This window comes from Bactrocera oleae, chromosome X (genome assembly GCF_042242935.1).
Source record: "Bactrocera oleae isolate idBacOlea1 chromosome X, idBacOlea1, whole genome shotgun sequence".
Classification (NCBI taxonomy): domain Eukaryota; kingdom Metazoa; phylum Arthropoda; class Insecta; order Diptera; family Tephritidae; genus Bactrocera; species Bactrocera oleae.
The window spans coordinates 16631261-16648096 of NC_091541.1; the positions used below are offsets into that span (position 1 = coordinate 16631261).

At 35.4% G+C, this 16836-nt stretch overlaps 1 protein-coding gene across 6 annotated transcripts in view; it reads right to left on the reverse strand.

Moving 5' to 3' along the window:
- Window positions 1-16836, reverse strand: part of LOC106623764 (RNA-binding protein MEX3B) — a 680038-nt gene that overhangs the window by 407804 nt on the left and 255398 nt on the right. Inside the window, exon 1 of one of the 6 annotated variants that reach the window (XR_011397402.1) lies at window positions 6028-6170. The exons of the other annotated variants lie outside the window; for them this stretch is intronic. The gene's annotated coding sequence lies outside the window, so the exon portion shown is untranslated. Of the gene's footprint in view, window positions 1-6027; window positions 6171-16836 lie in introns of those variants that run through there. 6 annotated transcript variants of the gene reach the window in all.

Consider the following 16836-nt stretch of genomic DNA (forward strand, 5'->3'; position numbering starts at 1 on the left):
AGTCTCGACGTAAAAAACGGAGCAGCTCAGCTCTGACGATGTCAGAGAAGAAACCGCAGCCTATAGCTGAAACTAATACTCAATCGATGACCACGCACCAGGCTACCACATCCAAACGACGGGCCACCAGCCCTGCAGAAACACGCACCGCTACACGTCCCCGAAAGGGAGAAGCCGAGCAGTGGAAAACAGTGATGCCGAAGAAGCCAAGGAAACTTTTACTGGAGCTAGAAAAAGGCCAGGTGCAAGCCCGAATTTCTGCGAGTCTCTAAAGAGTACATTAAAAAGAGCGCATCAGTAGCCGACCTTAAACCAAAGACCACAGTGGAGATTAGAGACCTCGATTCCCTAACGACAAAGGAAGAAATGATCGAAGGTATAGAGAGCGCTCTTGGAGAATCAGTGTCTGACCCAAAAATAAACATCTCTCCACCCAACAGTAGAGAGCAGGTCAGAGCATACATTACATTGCCAACTGCTAAAGCAGATACATTCCTAAGACAGAGGAGAGTCAAAATTGGATCGATCAGCTGCAGACTACAACTAAAGGAGACTATTAAAAGATGTTTCCAATGCTTCGGACCAGGACACCTTGCCTGGGATTGCAAGGGACCAGACAGAAGACGGCAAGGTATATGTATAAAATGCGGCCAACCGGGACACAGGCTTAAAGAGTGCAACAAGCTTCCAACCTGCTGCATATGTACAGAGGCCAAACTTAGCCGAACGGATCACCTACTGGGCTCAAGTAAATGCACGGTATTTAAAGACTTCGTAGACAAATGAAAGTTCTCCAAGCCAACATGCAGAGAAGTAAAACTGCGGACGCACTCCTGACTTAAATGACAACGGAGCGCCATTACGACGTTGTCATTATAAGCGAGCAGTACAAAAAAAAAACAGAGTGGAATATGGATAGAAGACAAAAGCGGCACTGCCGCGACCTGGCTTCCCCACAGTGGCACAATAGCCACTCCAGGTAGAGGAATCGGGAACGGTTTCGTCTGGACCAAATGCGACTTCTGCACCATAATAAGCTGCTACTTAATCCCCAGCGACAATATTCAGGACTTCCAAGCCAAATTAGAAGACACAGCCCGAGATATCGGAGGAGACTTTATAAAAGCAGGAGATTTTAACTCAAAAGCTATTGAATTGGGAATGCGAAATACTGACTCCAGAGATAAACGCATACTTGATATGGCCGCCAGGCTCGTCGCTATGGTACTCAACACTGGAGCAGCAACGACATTTAGGAGACCAGGCTACGAAGAAACTAAAACGCTGGGAGGTTATGGAGGATTACACTGGCAGTGATCACCAGTACATAACCTTCGAAATAGACCCCCAAAACACAGTCACCTAGAATAATTTACACATTATTACAAGAAACTGGAATGTATCTAAACTTAATAGCGAGGCTCTAATCTCAAATTGATAAGCATGACCACCCAAAATACGACATAGGCGACGTAAGAGAAAACGTACAGAAGACAGTGAGGCTAATCACCCAAGCATGTACTAAAGGAATGCCTCGGAGCCAAAGCAGGAGACAAAAACGCGCTGCATACTAGTGGACAGAGAACATTGCTCAGTTAAGAAGAGCGTGCCTTCACCTAAGACGGGTCTACACAAGAAACAGACGAAGAGGTAATGCAACAACAGAAATGTATAATCTCCACGCCGCGAAGAATGAACTAAAGCGGGCTATCGAAATTAGCAAAAAAGTAAAATGGGAAGAGCTTCGGAATGACCTAAACATAAACCCGTGGGGTCTAAAGTATAAAGTCGTTATGAAAAAACTAGGTGGTCGGGCCCCACCCCCCCCAACTGAACGCATATAAAATGGATAAAATCGTCAATGCCTTATTTCCCATACATTAAACAAGAGCCAAGAAAATAAGACCGACGGAACCACCCAACGACGCACCCCTCTTCACCATCGAAGAGTTGCAAACGGCGGCACAAAAACTTAAACCCAACAATGCACCCGGATCAGATGGAATACCAGCAGAGGTACTAAAAATAACCGCCGAAAGTCGCTCAAACGTGCTACTCGGATTGTTTAATACCTGTCTCAAAGCCGGCGTATTCCCAGAAATTTGGAAAAAACAACAGCTCGTGTTAATTAGTAAAGGAAAAGGTGATCCAGATAGTCCATCAGCATACCGGCCTCTTTGCATGATTGACACAGTCAGCTTCGAGAGAATGATTAAAACCGAGGATAGAAGAAGCAATCACGACGGCAGGCGGCTTATCACCGAAACAATACGGTTTCAGACCGGGTAAATCAACACTGGGGGCCATTGAGAATGTCGTGAGAGGCGTAGAAGAAGCACACAGAGGATGCAATATACTCAGACGAGTTGCTCTACTCGCCACCCTTGACGTTCGAAACACCTTCAACAGCGCTCGATGGGAAAACATGATTGAAGCATTAGAAGAAAAATTTAAAATACCCGCATATCTCAGCATAATGGTGAGAAGCTATTTGGAAGACAGGTTTTTGCTGTATAAAACCTCTGAAAGACCATGACCCTTGAAGGTCACGTCCGGAGCTGCGCAGGGATCAATCCTCGGCCCAGACCTCTGGAACGTCAGTTACGATGGCTTAATATGCTCGATATGCCCGACGATACTTATTTTGTTGGCTACGCAGATACACCGAAGATGCCCGCAGGAAGTTAAACCAGGTGATGATCAGAGCACAAATGTGGCTTGATGCGAAAGGTATCAAACTTGCCACTGAAAAAAGCGAGCTGGTACTGCTAACAAAGAAGCATATTCCGACTATAGTAGACATGAGGACAACAACAGAAACATTAAGGACACAAAAGGTTGTCAACTACCTGGGGGTATGAATAGACTCCAGGCTTACCTCCTGTGCACAAATTCATCACGCTGCAAAAAAGCGTCCATAATAACTAGCCAATTGAGCAGGCTGATGACTAGTATCGGAGGACCGAGACAAGAAAAACGGAAGCTTTTGATGTCAACAACACTAAATGTCTTGCTCTACGGAGCAGAGTTATGGGCAGACACATTAAGAAAAAATAGTCGACGCAAATCCCTCGAAAAAGTGTATCGTACAGCTGCTCTAAGAGTAGCATCGGCATACCGTACAGTCTCGGGCGAAGCTGTATATGTAATAAGCGAAAACACACCCATCGACTTATTAGCATTTGAACGAAAGAAAATGTGGACGTTGAAGAAACAGGGAACAGATGCTGCCGCTACAAAGGAGGAAATAAAGAGCGACACCTTGGAACAATGGCCAGCTCGCTGGGAGCAAGGACGCCACGGTAGATGGACGGCCAGGCTAATCCAAAACATAAGAGAAGGGTGTAACAGGGAACATAGTGAGGTGGATTTCTATACTACTCAGATGCTATCCGGGCATGGATATTTCAGAAAGTATCTATATAAAATAGAGAAGTCGAAAAGTCGTCCTGTATCTACAACGAAGCGATCGAGGACGACGCTGAACACACATTTTTCAAATGCACACGCTGGCAAATGCAGCGAAATAGGCTCTACACTTTGGTCGGCACCCTGAATGCGGATAACCTCATAACTGTCATGCTCCAAAACGAGGAAAATTGGAAGAACGTGAAAAATTATATAGAAAACGTACTACGGATTAAAAAACGAGACCTGGACTCAGGTAATGACATGTAAGTCTTAAGACGAGAAATATGGAACGCCACCCTGAAGTAATGTGAAAGCGGTTCCAGGGTGGGCGACGGTTCTCTAGACGAGAGTTTTTTAGTGACCTGCAAGTGGCACATACCATTGCTGTGACGACACAATGACGATGCGGAAGGCATTTCTCTCAACCTCGCTCGAAAAAAAAAAAAAAATAGTTTGAGTCCCTCAACAAAGGAGGCTGCGAAAATTATAATTTTTTTCAAATCGTCTTATTTTGACGCAAAGATTTCAAATCCTTGAGAGGAATGTTGATTTTTCCAATAATTCAATATTTTTTTTTAATTTTTTATACAAATGAACTTTTAAAAAAAAAAATTTTAAAAATTAACACATTTTGCACATGTTCTTTTGCGTGGCAACTCCTTTCTACACTGGCGGCCTTCGGCCGCGCTTAACAAAAATAACCCTGGTCGGTCCAACACCGAGGTCTATAATTCTTTTGCGTGCTGAAAGGAGTTCAATACAAAAGAACCATTGACACCAAGGTATTGGACCGACCAGGGTTATTTTTGTTAAAGCGCGGCCGAAGGCCGCCAGTGCGGAAAGGAGTTCGACGATATCCTCTCATGGTTCGTACCATCAGATTGCTGCGTTGTAACTGATACATTTCTTCAGTATTTTTATCAGAAGAAATGTCTAACTCGTTGATGTTGTAATTACAGCTAAGTGATCAGAACTCCAAAGAATTCAGTCGCTACAACAACAACTAAGTTACTTGAAAAATATGTGCAGTGTGATAAATATATTTATATATATACAAGGAGCGTTCCACAGTAAACAGGACTTTCAAAAAAAAGACAGAACAAATGGCTTTATCGGCAAAATTAATTAATTTTATTCAAAATAGTCTCCTGCTTTAATACAGCTTTGTGCACGGTCCAAAAGCATGTCGAACGAGTGTTTTAGCTCGTTGCCCGGTATGGCCGCCAGTATGCCGGTGCAAGCCTTTTGAATGGCCTCCGCTTTCCTTTCATCGGCAAATGCATTTTTCCGAAAAGGTACAAGTCGCACGGTGCCATATCAGGTGAATACGGGGAGTGGTTAATTGCTAAAATGTTATTTTTGGTCAAATAATCGGCCACAAGCGTCGATCGATGAGACGGCGCATTATCGTACAACAAACGCCAACTTCCATCTTCGCGATATTCGGACAGAACACGTCGAATAAGGCGCACAAAACGTTCAAAATTCCAAGGTAGAATACCGCATTAACGTTTTGGTCACGTGGAACAAATTCTCTGTGGAATCATAAAAACAAATCAGCATTGTCTTCACTTTGGACTTCTCCAGGCGCGATTTTTTGGGTTTCGGCTCATTTCTCATTTATGTCCTCACGACCACTTTGAAAACGTTGAAACCACTCGTCCACTCTGCTACGGGATAGGCAATCATCGCCATAAACTGGTTTCATCAATTGAAATCTTTCGGTAAAAGTTTTACCAATTTTAAAACAAAATTTAATGTTGGCTCTTTGTTCGAAACTCATTTTCGCACCGATGACAAAAACATACTGACACTTAAAACGCATTAACTTCACTTCCAATAGATGAAATGTCATGAAATTTTTACTGGAAGTCAATGAACGATAGCACTAGTTAACATATATATGGCGCCACTAGAATTTACTTTGTTCCTTTTTTCCTGTTTACTTTTGAACGCATTTTGTATATGTACATAAAATATTAAAAAAATTTACTTTCCGCTCACGGATTTGTAATCTTCGCGTTAAAAGCGGACGATTTAAAAAAAAAATCATTTTTGGGGCCTCCTTTTTTGAAAACCTAAACCTAATTTAAAGGAAAATACCTCTATACCCTTATCCACTGTAACTGCTAATTCGGGAACAGTAGTCTAAAGCCCAGCCCAATCGATCACTTCCAATTTAAGTATTGGGAATTGTGAGAAAGGCATTTAAAGTTTTGGTGTATAATCGAAGGACCATAAACGCAACAAATTCATAAAAAACTTTTAAAAAAAAGTCAAAGTATTATGCAACAGACTAACCATGGAAAAATCAAACGGAAAACAAATCATTTGTGTTACTAAATATTTAGAGCTCTTCTCATTTGTATACACAATTTTCGATTTAAAAGTTGTAGACATATTTTTAAACTACACGCGCCCACATTATATCAATATTTTTGCGTTATATTTGGATTGACATATTAACACCCTCAATCAGAAATACCATTTAAGCGATAGTAAACTCATATATGTATAACTTTGGCCGGTAATGTACCTATAATACAAAACATAGTTTTGAAATGTTTCTAAATATTTCATTTACAACTAATTAAATTTATGTTTACGTAAACTTACTTATGATAACGCGAATTAATTTATTCGATTCTGTAGTGGAACTTCAATGTAAAATGTATAAAAACCGCTTTTACAGTGAACATTACTTTCTTGATAACAGCCAATAACCAATGCCACTTTAAAACTAACTGTCCAGAATACGAATAAAGACGAACCAAACAACATATCGATAATAAACCAATATACCAGTGTGTATAATATTTAGTATTGCCTACATGTCCTACCAGAACCACCGTAACCTATCAATTTTCTTTACTGTCAAGTTTATTTAAAGCTGTGTGCCAATCAGTAAGTTTTTTCACTGTTTTGAATAGTGGTGAACAAATTTGCTAGTGTAAAAAAATGTATATATTCCTGTGCCAAATGCAATGTAATATTTTGCACTTCAATTTCAAAACATACATAATTTCGACATTTTTCTTGATATTTACATTATTATATTATATATATTTGTAATTTATTACTTGAGAATCTTAGACAACATACTAGCCTGCTACTATGCGACTTGCGCTAAATATTTACTTTTCAAAAAATCTTTTGACGATACTATATATAATATTTAATATTCATTCGAAAAATATTTCTTTTACTATAATCTTGCACCCCGTTTATAAAACTTGCGGAAGTTTTATATTTTCTGAAAAGTCAAATTCAAATTCCTGAAATTTGGAAATTTTGTTTAAAAACATGCTTATTTTAAGACCCTCAAGCATTGCACATGGGTTCGTGTCTTGCCCGCAATCGTTCACCTAAACACGTCAATCATCATTTTATATTTGCACTCACACCGCTTGGTTGTAATGTCGTCATCGCACTTACTTTTATTAGGGTCTGTTGCAGTTCTATTGCAAAATAAAAATAAAACAAATAGGCAAAAGCAGAAAAATAGACATAGAAATTCGCAGCAACTTTGCACCGCAGCAAAAAGCGGGTATGTGAATCTTTCAATGAGAAAAATGGAACGCCACCCTAAAATAATGCACACGCGGATCCAAGGTGGGCGACGGATAACAATAAAAATAATAATAAAAAATAATAATAACAATAATAATAATAACAATAATAATAATAATAATAATAAGGGGAAACTTTAGTACACCATCCCACGATTTCAGGGTTAAAAGAGGTATGGTTCGATAGAGGAGATTTTCCAGATCAAGAATATATCTATTTATAGCCTTCGGAAGCGTATAGTATTCGAGACAGAAATCACCCCTGCAGTCGCCTGCTTGAAGCGGAACCGCCTCCTAGGAACATCAAGAGGTCATTCCTTGATTACGTCGACGACATCAGACAGTACGCCGACCGGACTTCGGACGCAACGAACTACAGACAAGCACTGACCGCCATTCACAGCCACCACCTATAGCAGACGCAGAGCTCGAGTTGCCCCGCGCCAGAGTGACCCTCGCGCAACTTCGTTCTGGATATTGTAGCAGGTTAAACTCCTACTTATCCAGAATAAACCCCGATATACCAAACATATGTCCTGAGTGCAATGAGGCCCCGCATGATACTAACCACCTCTTTGCATGCCCAAAAAACCCAACTCATCTAACACCCTCTTCCCTATGGTCCGATCCCGTTGAAACAGCCCGTTTCTTGGGCCTCCCGTTAGATGACCTCGACGACAACCAAACTATCACTTGCCATCCAAGCGGGGACTAGATGACCGTTACAGTAACAACAACAACAGTATTCGAGACATTTGCATTTTTATTTGCAAATTTTATCTTGCAATTTCTCGATTTATAGTTAATTTTTTTTTTTTATTATGCACTTATTATACACTGCCACTTCAGTACATTTATTCTACATACTTATTTTATATCAATTATTTACATATTTGCTTTAAATAAGCATTTTATTTTGTACACAATTGTCGTTATATGAACAATAACAAATGGGTCCCATAGATGTTGACAAATGATAAGTGTTGCCATATCCAAACGAATGAAAGCAATCAAAATAAATAAAAACACCCTTTACAAAATATTATCATCTAAATTTTCCATTTTAATCAAATAAAAAGGTTTTAGGGCTTATAAGTATGTTTTATTGGCCTTATTCGCTGAATATGTGTTTTTGTTTTTGGTTAGATTTCCTTTCCGCGTTGGCAGCCTTCGGCCGCGCTTCTAAAAAAATAACCCTGGTCGATCCAATACTGAATCACGGTACTGGGAAAGGAAACAAAAATAATTATGATTAATGTATGTATGTATGTATGTTATGTATCAGGTATAATCCTCTTTTGTTATTCATTTCAATTCATTTGCAAAATATATATATATATATAATAGATATGGGAACACTTATTATTTGTCAAATGGAACGCTTTTTTGTGCTAGTGGATATAACGAAGATTATGTTAAAAAAAGATATGCTTATTTAAAGCAAATATGAAAATAATATATAATATATAAAATAAATATTTAGAAACAATGTAGGAAAGTCTTAGTGAATAAACGAAAACTTAAATATAAATCGAGAAATTGCAAGGTAAAAGTTGTAAAATTTTTAACTTAAAATGCAAATATCTCGAAAACTATAAGTCTCCGTCGGCTATAATTGTATGTATTCTTGATCTGGAGAATCTCTTCTATCCTACCATACCTCTTTTAACCCTTAAATCGTGGGATGGTATACTAAAGCCAACGCAATAATAATAACAACAATAATAATAATAACAATATTAAAAACAATAATAATAACAATAATTATAATAATAACAACAATAATAGCCACTCACGTTTTTCGGACGAAATTCTGATTTAAATACTAGTACATTAATGTTTAGAACCAACATATACCATAAGTCATAACTATATACAGTTCGAAATACTACGAGTTTTATCCGGACAATTCGGTCGGAAATCGAAAAATTTCTAGAAATAGTTGCATGTTTGATAAATGTATAGTTTTGGCCCCTCAACAAAGGAGGCTCCGAAAATTATAACTTTTTTAAATCGTCTTATTTTGACGCGAAGATTACAAATCCTTGAGCGGAAAGTCGATTTTTATAATAAATATATTTTGAATTTTTTTTAAAAATCCAAAAAATGAAGCACATGTTCTTTCGCATGGCAACTGCTTTCTGCACTGGCGTCCTTCGGTCGCGCTTAAAAAAAATAACCCTGGTCGGTCCAAGAGCAGGTGCCCATAATTCTTTTGCGTGCTGAAAGGAGTTCGATACAAAAAAACCATTGACACATAGTTTTGATATGTTTCTAAATATTTCATTTAAAAATAATCAAATTTATGTTTACGTTAACTTACTTATGATAACGCGTATTAATCTATTCGACTCTGTGGTGGAAATTTAATGTAAAATGTATAAAAACCAATTTTACAGTAAACATTACTTTTTTGATAACAGCCAATAACCAATGCCACTTAAAAACAAACTGTCCAGAATACCAAAAGAGGCGAACCAAACAATATATCTATAATTAACCAAAGTGTGTATAATATTTAGTGTTGTCACAGAAAATACTTTCTTTTACCGAAATGTCCTACCAGAGCCACCGAAACCTATCAATTTTCTTTACTGTCAAGCTTATTTAAGGCTGGATGCCAATCAGTAATTTTTTCACTGTTTTGAATAGTGGTGAACAAATTTGCTAGTGTAAAAAAATTTATATATTCCTGTGCCAAATGGAATGTAATATTTTGCACTTCGATTTCAAAACATACGCAATTACGCCGCTTTTAGTATTATTTACATTATTATATATATTTGTAATTTATTACTTGAGAATCTTAGACAACATACTAGCCTGCTACTATGCGACTTGCGCTAAATATTTGCTTTGGAATAAGTCTTTTGACAATACTTTTAATAATCAATCAATCATAATTTTATATTTGCACTCACACCACTTGGTTGTAATGTCGTCATCGGAAGATAACTTACTTTTGTGAGGGTCTGCTGCAGTTCTATTGCAAAATAAAAATAAAACTAATAGGAAAAAGCAGAAAAATAGATATAGAAATTCGCAGCAACTTTGCACCGCAGCAAAAAGCGGGTATGCAAATCTCACATTGAGAAAAATGCAACGCCACCCTGAAATAATGCACACGCGGTTCCAAGGTGGGCGACGGATAACAATAAAAATAATAATAATAATAATAAAAATAATAATAACAATAATAATAATAAGGGAAAACTTTAGTATACCATCCCACGAATTCATGGTTTAAAGGGGTATGGTTAGATAGAGGAGATTCTCCAGATCAAGAATATATATAATTATAGCCACCGGAAGCTTATAGCTTTCGAGATATTTGCAGTTTTATCTTGCGATTTCTCGATTTATAGTTAAGTTTTCTTTTATATTATGCACTTATTATACACTAGCTCATTGTTTCTACATATTTATTTTATATCAATTATTTACATATTTGCTTTAAATAAGCATTTTATTTTGTACACAATTGTCGGTATATTCACAATAACAAATGGGATTAATAGATGTTGACAAATTATAAGTGTTGCCATATCCAAACGAATGAAAGCAATCAAAATAAATAAAAACACCCTCTACAAAATATTATCATCTAAATTTTCCATTTTAATCAAATAAAAAGGTTTTAGGGCTTATAAGTATGTTTTATTGGCCTTATTCGCTGAATATGTGTTTTTGTTTTTGGTTAGATTTCCTTTCCGCATTGGCAGCCTTCGGCCGCGCTTCTAAAAAAATAACCCTGGTCGATCCAATACTGAATCACAGTACTGGGAAAGGAAACAAAAATAATTATGATTAATGTATGTATGTATGTATGTTATGTATCAGGTATAATCCTCTTTTGTTATTCATTTCAATTCATTTGCAAAATATATATATATATATAATAGATATGGGAACACTTATTATTTGTCAACATGGAACGCTTTTTTGTGCTAGTGGATATAACGAAGATTATGTTAAAAAAAGATATGCTTATTTAAAGCAAATATGAAAATAATATATAATATATAAAATAAATATTTAGAAACAATGTAGGAAAGTCTTAGTGAATAAACGAAAACTTAAATATAAATCGAGAAATTGCAAGGTAAAAGTTGTAAAATTTTTAACTTAAAATGCAAATATCTCGAAAACTATAAGTCTCCGTCGGCTATAATTGTATATATTCTTTATCTGGAGAAACTCTTTTATCCTACTTTACCCTTTTTAACCCTGAAATCGTGGGATGGTATACTATAGCCGACCCAATAATAATAACAATAATAACCACAACAATAATAATAATAATAACAATATTAAAAATAATTATAATAATAACAATAATGATAATAATAACAATAACAATAATAATAATATCCACTCACGTTTTGCGTACGAAATTCTGATTTAAATACATTCATATTTGGAACCAACATATGTATACCATAAGTCATATGTTGACAATTGTTTGATATATGTAAAGTTTTGGTCCCTCAACAAAGGAGGCTCCGAAAATTATAACTTTTTTAAATCGTCTTATTTTGACGCAAAGATTACAAATCCTTGAGCGAAAAGTCGATCTTTACAATAATTATATTTTTTTTTTATTTTTTAAACAAATGAATTTTTACAGAAAAAATCCAAAAAATTAACACACTTGGCACATGTTATTTCGGATGGCAACTTGAACTTTGAAATGTGTCTAAATATTTCATTTAAAAATTAATAAATTTATGTTTACGTAAACTTACTTATGTTAACGCGAATTAATCTATTCGATTCTGTGGTGGAAATTTAATGTAAAATGTAGAAAAACCACTTTTACAGTAAACATTACTTCCTTGATAACAGCCAATAACCAATACCACTTAACAACAAACTGTTCAAAATACGAACAAAGACGAACCAAACAATATATCGATAATGAACCAAAGTGTGTATAATATTTAGTGTTGCCACAGAAAATACTTTCTTTTTGCCGAAATGTCCTACCAGAACCACCGAAACCTATCAATTTTCTTTAATGTCAAGTTTATTTAAAGCTGTGTGCCAATCAGTGCTTTTTTTCACTTTTTCGAATAGGTGTGAACAAAATTGCTAGAGTGTAAAAAAACTGTGCCAAATGGAATATAATATTTTGCACTTCAATTTCAAAACATACACAATTACGACACTTTTGTTGATATTTACATTTTCTATATATATAAAACAAAGTCGGGTTTGTTACAACACTTATAACTTGAGATCGGCTAGACCAATTTTCATGGTTTTTGGTTCGTTGGATTTGTCCCCGCCCCGAAAAACAGAATACATCGTAAAAATAATGAAAACTCGACGAAAACATAATTATAAAAGATGAATCATTTTCCCTAAATGTTCCTTTGTTCGTACCTGCCAAACATTTGTTGTCCATCATGTCAAATACTATAAGTAATGGTTGACATGTGTTCAGAAACAATGACAACTGATTAACGTTTACGCGTGCGTTCATAAATTTATTTTGTGTAAGGTTAAAAAGTGCAATATCCAAAGTAGTAATCTATGATCTAAACTACAAGTATTGTATTTCCGAAAACAATTTCTAAACTTTATTTTATAGGTTAACAAAAACGTAAATGTCTTTTTATGTTGTCTATGATTTTTTAAAGATTTCATTCAAATTTGGTTATGGTTATTATTCATGGGCCGTGTGGCACCATCAACCGCCAATTACCGTGCGTGGTCAACGGCAAGTGCTCCAAACGGCATCCACGAAAAGTGATGGCAGGAACCATCACAGGCAACGATGGTTATCCACTGTATAAGCGTCGATTGCCCGCTGATAATGGTAGAACTATCACAACTAAAGTGAAAGGAAACGATTTTGTGGTCGACAACAGTTGGGTTGTTCCATATTCGCCACTTCCTTCCAAAACATTCAAGGTACATTGTAATGTTGAGTATTGCAATTTGGTCAAGTCAATTAAATACATTTGCAAATATGTCACGAAAGGCAGCGACATGGCGGTTTTTGGTATCCAAACATCCAATACCAATTTAGCGTATATTTTCTGATTCGACTGTGTAACGAGCGAAGATGAAGCCTTTAATTATACAACTGAATTTTTAAACTTCTTGCATGTGCCTGGTTTATCACCGCACAATTTGCAACTGAAGGTTGGCTCGGTAGGCATCATGCTTAGAAATTTAAACCAACTTAAACTGTGCAATGAAACACTTTTGGTGATAAGAAAACTGATGAGCAATGTGATCCACGCGTTGATACTCAAAGGAAAATTTAAAGATGAGGAAGTTCTAATTCCAAGGATTCCGATGATCCCAACGGATATGCCCTTTAAATTTCAACGAATTCAATTTCCGATTTGTCTTACCTTCGTCCTGACGATTAACAAATCACAGGGCCAATCATTGACTATTTGTGGCCCCAATCTAGAAAATGCATGTTTTTCTCATTGTCTATTGTATGTGGCATGTTCATGTGTCGATAAACCATCCGCTTTATTTGTTCTTGCGCCAGGCAAAAAAACAAAGAATATCGTTTACCACAAGGTGCTTGAATGAACAGAGTTAATCCGAGTGCATCACATGCTACACAACATACTATAATTTAATCCTTTTTTTTCTGACACGTGTTTGAAGTACCTAATTTTTATTTGTATTCTATTTCTGTATGTATTGTCGATCGTAATAAAATACTTTTATATATCTATCTATGTTCATATTTACTTTGTATCATTGTATTACGTTCATCAAAGCCTTAATTAGTTCAGCTAAAAGGTAACAAGACATTAATTGACTGTTAAGCGGTACGAAGTTCGCCTGGTCAGCTAGTTATATATATTTGTAATTTATTACTTGAGTATCTTAGACAACATACCGGCCTGCTACTATGCGACTAGCGCTAAATATTTACTTTTGAATAAATCTTTTGACGATACTATATATTTAATGTTCATTCGAAAAATCTTTATTTTAATATTATCTAGCACCCCGTTTATAAAACTTGCGCAAGTTTCATCTTTTCTGAAAATTCAAATTCAAATTCCTGAAATTTGGAAATTTTGTTTAAAAACATGCTTATTTTAAACCCTAAAAGATGTTCAAATAATCACGTCAAGCATTGCACATGTGTTCGGGTCTTGCCCGCAAACGTTCAACTAAACACGTCAATCATCATTTTATTGTATATTTGCACTCTTACCGCTTGGTTGTAATGTCGTCATCAGAAGATAACTTACTTTTATTAGGGTCTGCAGTTCTATTGCAAAATAAAAATAAAACAAATAGGAAAAAGAAGAAAAATAGATTTGGAAATTCGCAGCAACTTTGCACCGCAGCAAAAAGCGGAATAAAAGCAAAATAACAATAATAATAATAATAATAAAGGGAGACACTAATATACCATCCCACGATTTCAGGGGTAAAAGGGGTATGGTTAGACAGAGGAAACTCTCACAATTTCTCGATTTATAGTTAATTTTTCTTTTATATTATGCACCTGTTATACACTAACCCTTCACTACATTGTTTTTGCATATTTATTTTATATCAATTATTTACATATTTGCTTTAAATAAGCATTTCATAGCACAATAACAAATGGGTTCCATGTTGACAAAGTGATATGTATGGAATAACAACAATAATAATAATAACAATAATAATAATAATGTTGCATTTTTGATAAATGTATAGTTCTGGTCCGTCAACAAAGGAGGCTGCGAAAGTTATAATGTTTTTTAAATCGTCTTATTTTGACGCAAAGATTTCAAATCTTTGAGCGGAATGTTGATGTTTTCAATAAGTCAATATTTTTTTTAATTTTTTGTACAAATGAACTTTTACAAAAAAAAAAAACCAAAAAATGAACACAATTTGCACATGTTCTTTCGCTTGTCAACTCCTTACTGCACTGGCGGCCTTCAGCCGCGCTTAAAAAAAATAACCCTGATCGGTCCATCACCAGGTACCCATAATTTTTTTGCGTGCTGAAGGAGTTCAATACAAAAGAACCATTGACACCAAGGTGTTGGACCGACCAGGGTTATTTTTGTTAAAGCGCGGCCGAAGACCTCCAGTGCGGAAACGAGTTCGACGATATCCTCTATTGGTTCATACTATCAGATTGCTGCGTTGTAACTGTTACATTTCTTCAGTACTTTTTTATACAAAAAAATGTCTAACTCGTTGAAGTTGTAATAACAGCTAATACTATGTTTGCACCGAATTGAAATTCTCTTGAAAACACAATTTGTGGATTGTGGAACCGAACGTGGAACTTTCTGACGGACATTGTGTGTTTTCGATGAGTTTTCATTAACAGTTCACACATCTATTTGTTTACATTTGTTATGTATCCTACAAGAACAGTGACGGTCATCTGATGGGTAATATGACAGTCATAGCTGAAAAAGTTTCTATCATTTTCTGAAGAGCCTTGTTTTCTTTTTGTTTGTTTTGTTGTTTCTGATTCATTGCGGACCATAAATCCGTCATAGCTGAAAATTGTCAGTTATGACTGAAACGCTATCAGAAGTGAAAAATTCTTTTGCGCAGTAAATAATATAATTTTTATTTCTTTAATAAATTTCAAACTTTTAATCAAAATTAGTTATAATAATATACTTAAATATAAAAAGGAATGCAACAAAAAATATAATAAAATATGAATATATAAAAATAAATTTTCACTTAATGTCATCTCCTCCTCTCAATAGCTCTGCATACGTCTTCCTCCAATCAGTGGATAGTTCTGAATTTAAAAATACAAATGTAAATTAACAGTACTGACATATCAAATGTGAGTGTATTGGTGAACCCATCAGCAGTTCCTTGTAGGGTACGTATAGGCCAATTATAGAATGTATACAAATTGTAAACTGGCATTTAGGGTTGGCAAAATATGTCTTCTAATAATATCGAGCAGGCACCGATTATAATGAGTGGAATGTAAGTTTTCAAGGGGTTTTCAGCGAAAACTGTGTTTTCGTTTGACAGATTTTGTATGGATGAAAACACAAGTTTTCGCGGGAAAACCTCTTTTGTCTATGAAAACACGAATTTTGTGTCTGTGCGAACATAGTATAACTGATCAGAATTCTAAAGAATTCAGCCGCTACAACAACAACTAAGTTATGTGAAAAATACGTGCAGTGTGTTAAATATATTTATATATATATGTACATAAGTTATTAAAAAAAAAAATATTCCGCTCATGGATTTGTAATCTTCGCTATAAAAAACGACGTTTTAAAAAAATTAATTTTTTGGGCCTCCTTCTTTGAAAACCTAAACCTAATTTAAAGAGAAATACCTCTATACCCATATTCATTGTAACTCCTAATTCGGGGACGGTAGTCTAAAGCCCAGCCCCATCGATTAATTCCAACCAAAATTATGGGAATTGTGCGAAAGACATTTAAAGTTTTGGTGTATAATCGAAGAAACTTAAACGCAACGAATTCATAAAGAACTTATAATAAAAAGTCAAAATATTATCCAACAGACTAGACCGAATTACAACTGCAGGATATAATTTAAAATAAACTAACCATGGAAAAATCAAACGGAAAACAATTCATTTGTGTTACTAAATATTTAGAGCTCTTCTTATTTGTATACACAATTTTCAATTTAGAAGTTGTAGACATATTTTTAAACTACACGCGCCCTTATTTCAATAATATTTTTGCGTTATATTCGGATTGACATATTAACACCCTCAATCCGAAATACCATTTAAGCGATAGTAAACCCATATATGTATAACTTTGGCCGGTAATGCACCTATAATACAAAACATAGTTTTGAAATGTTTCTAAATATTTCATTTACAAATAATTAAAATTATGTTTACGTAAAC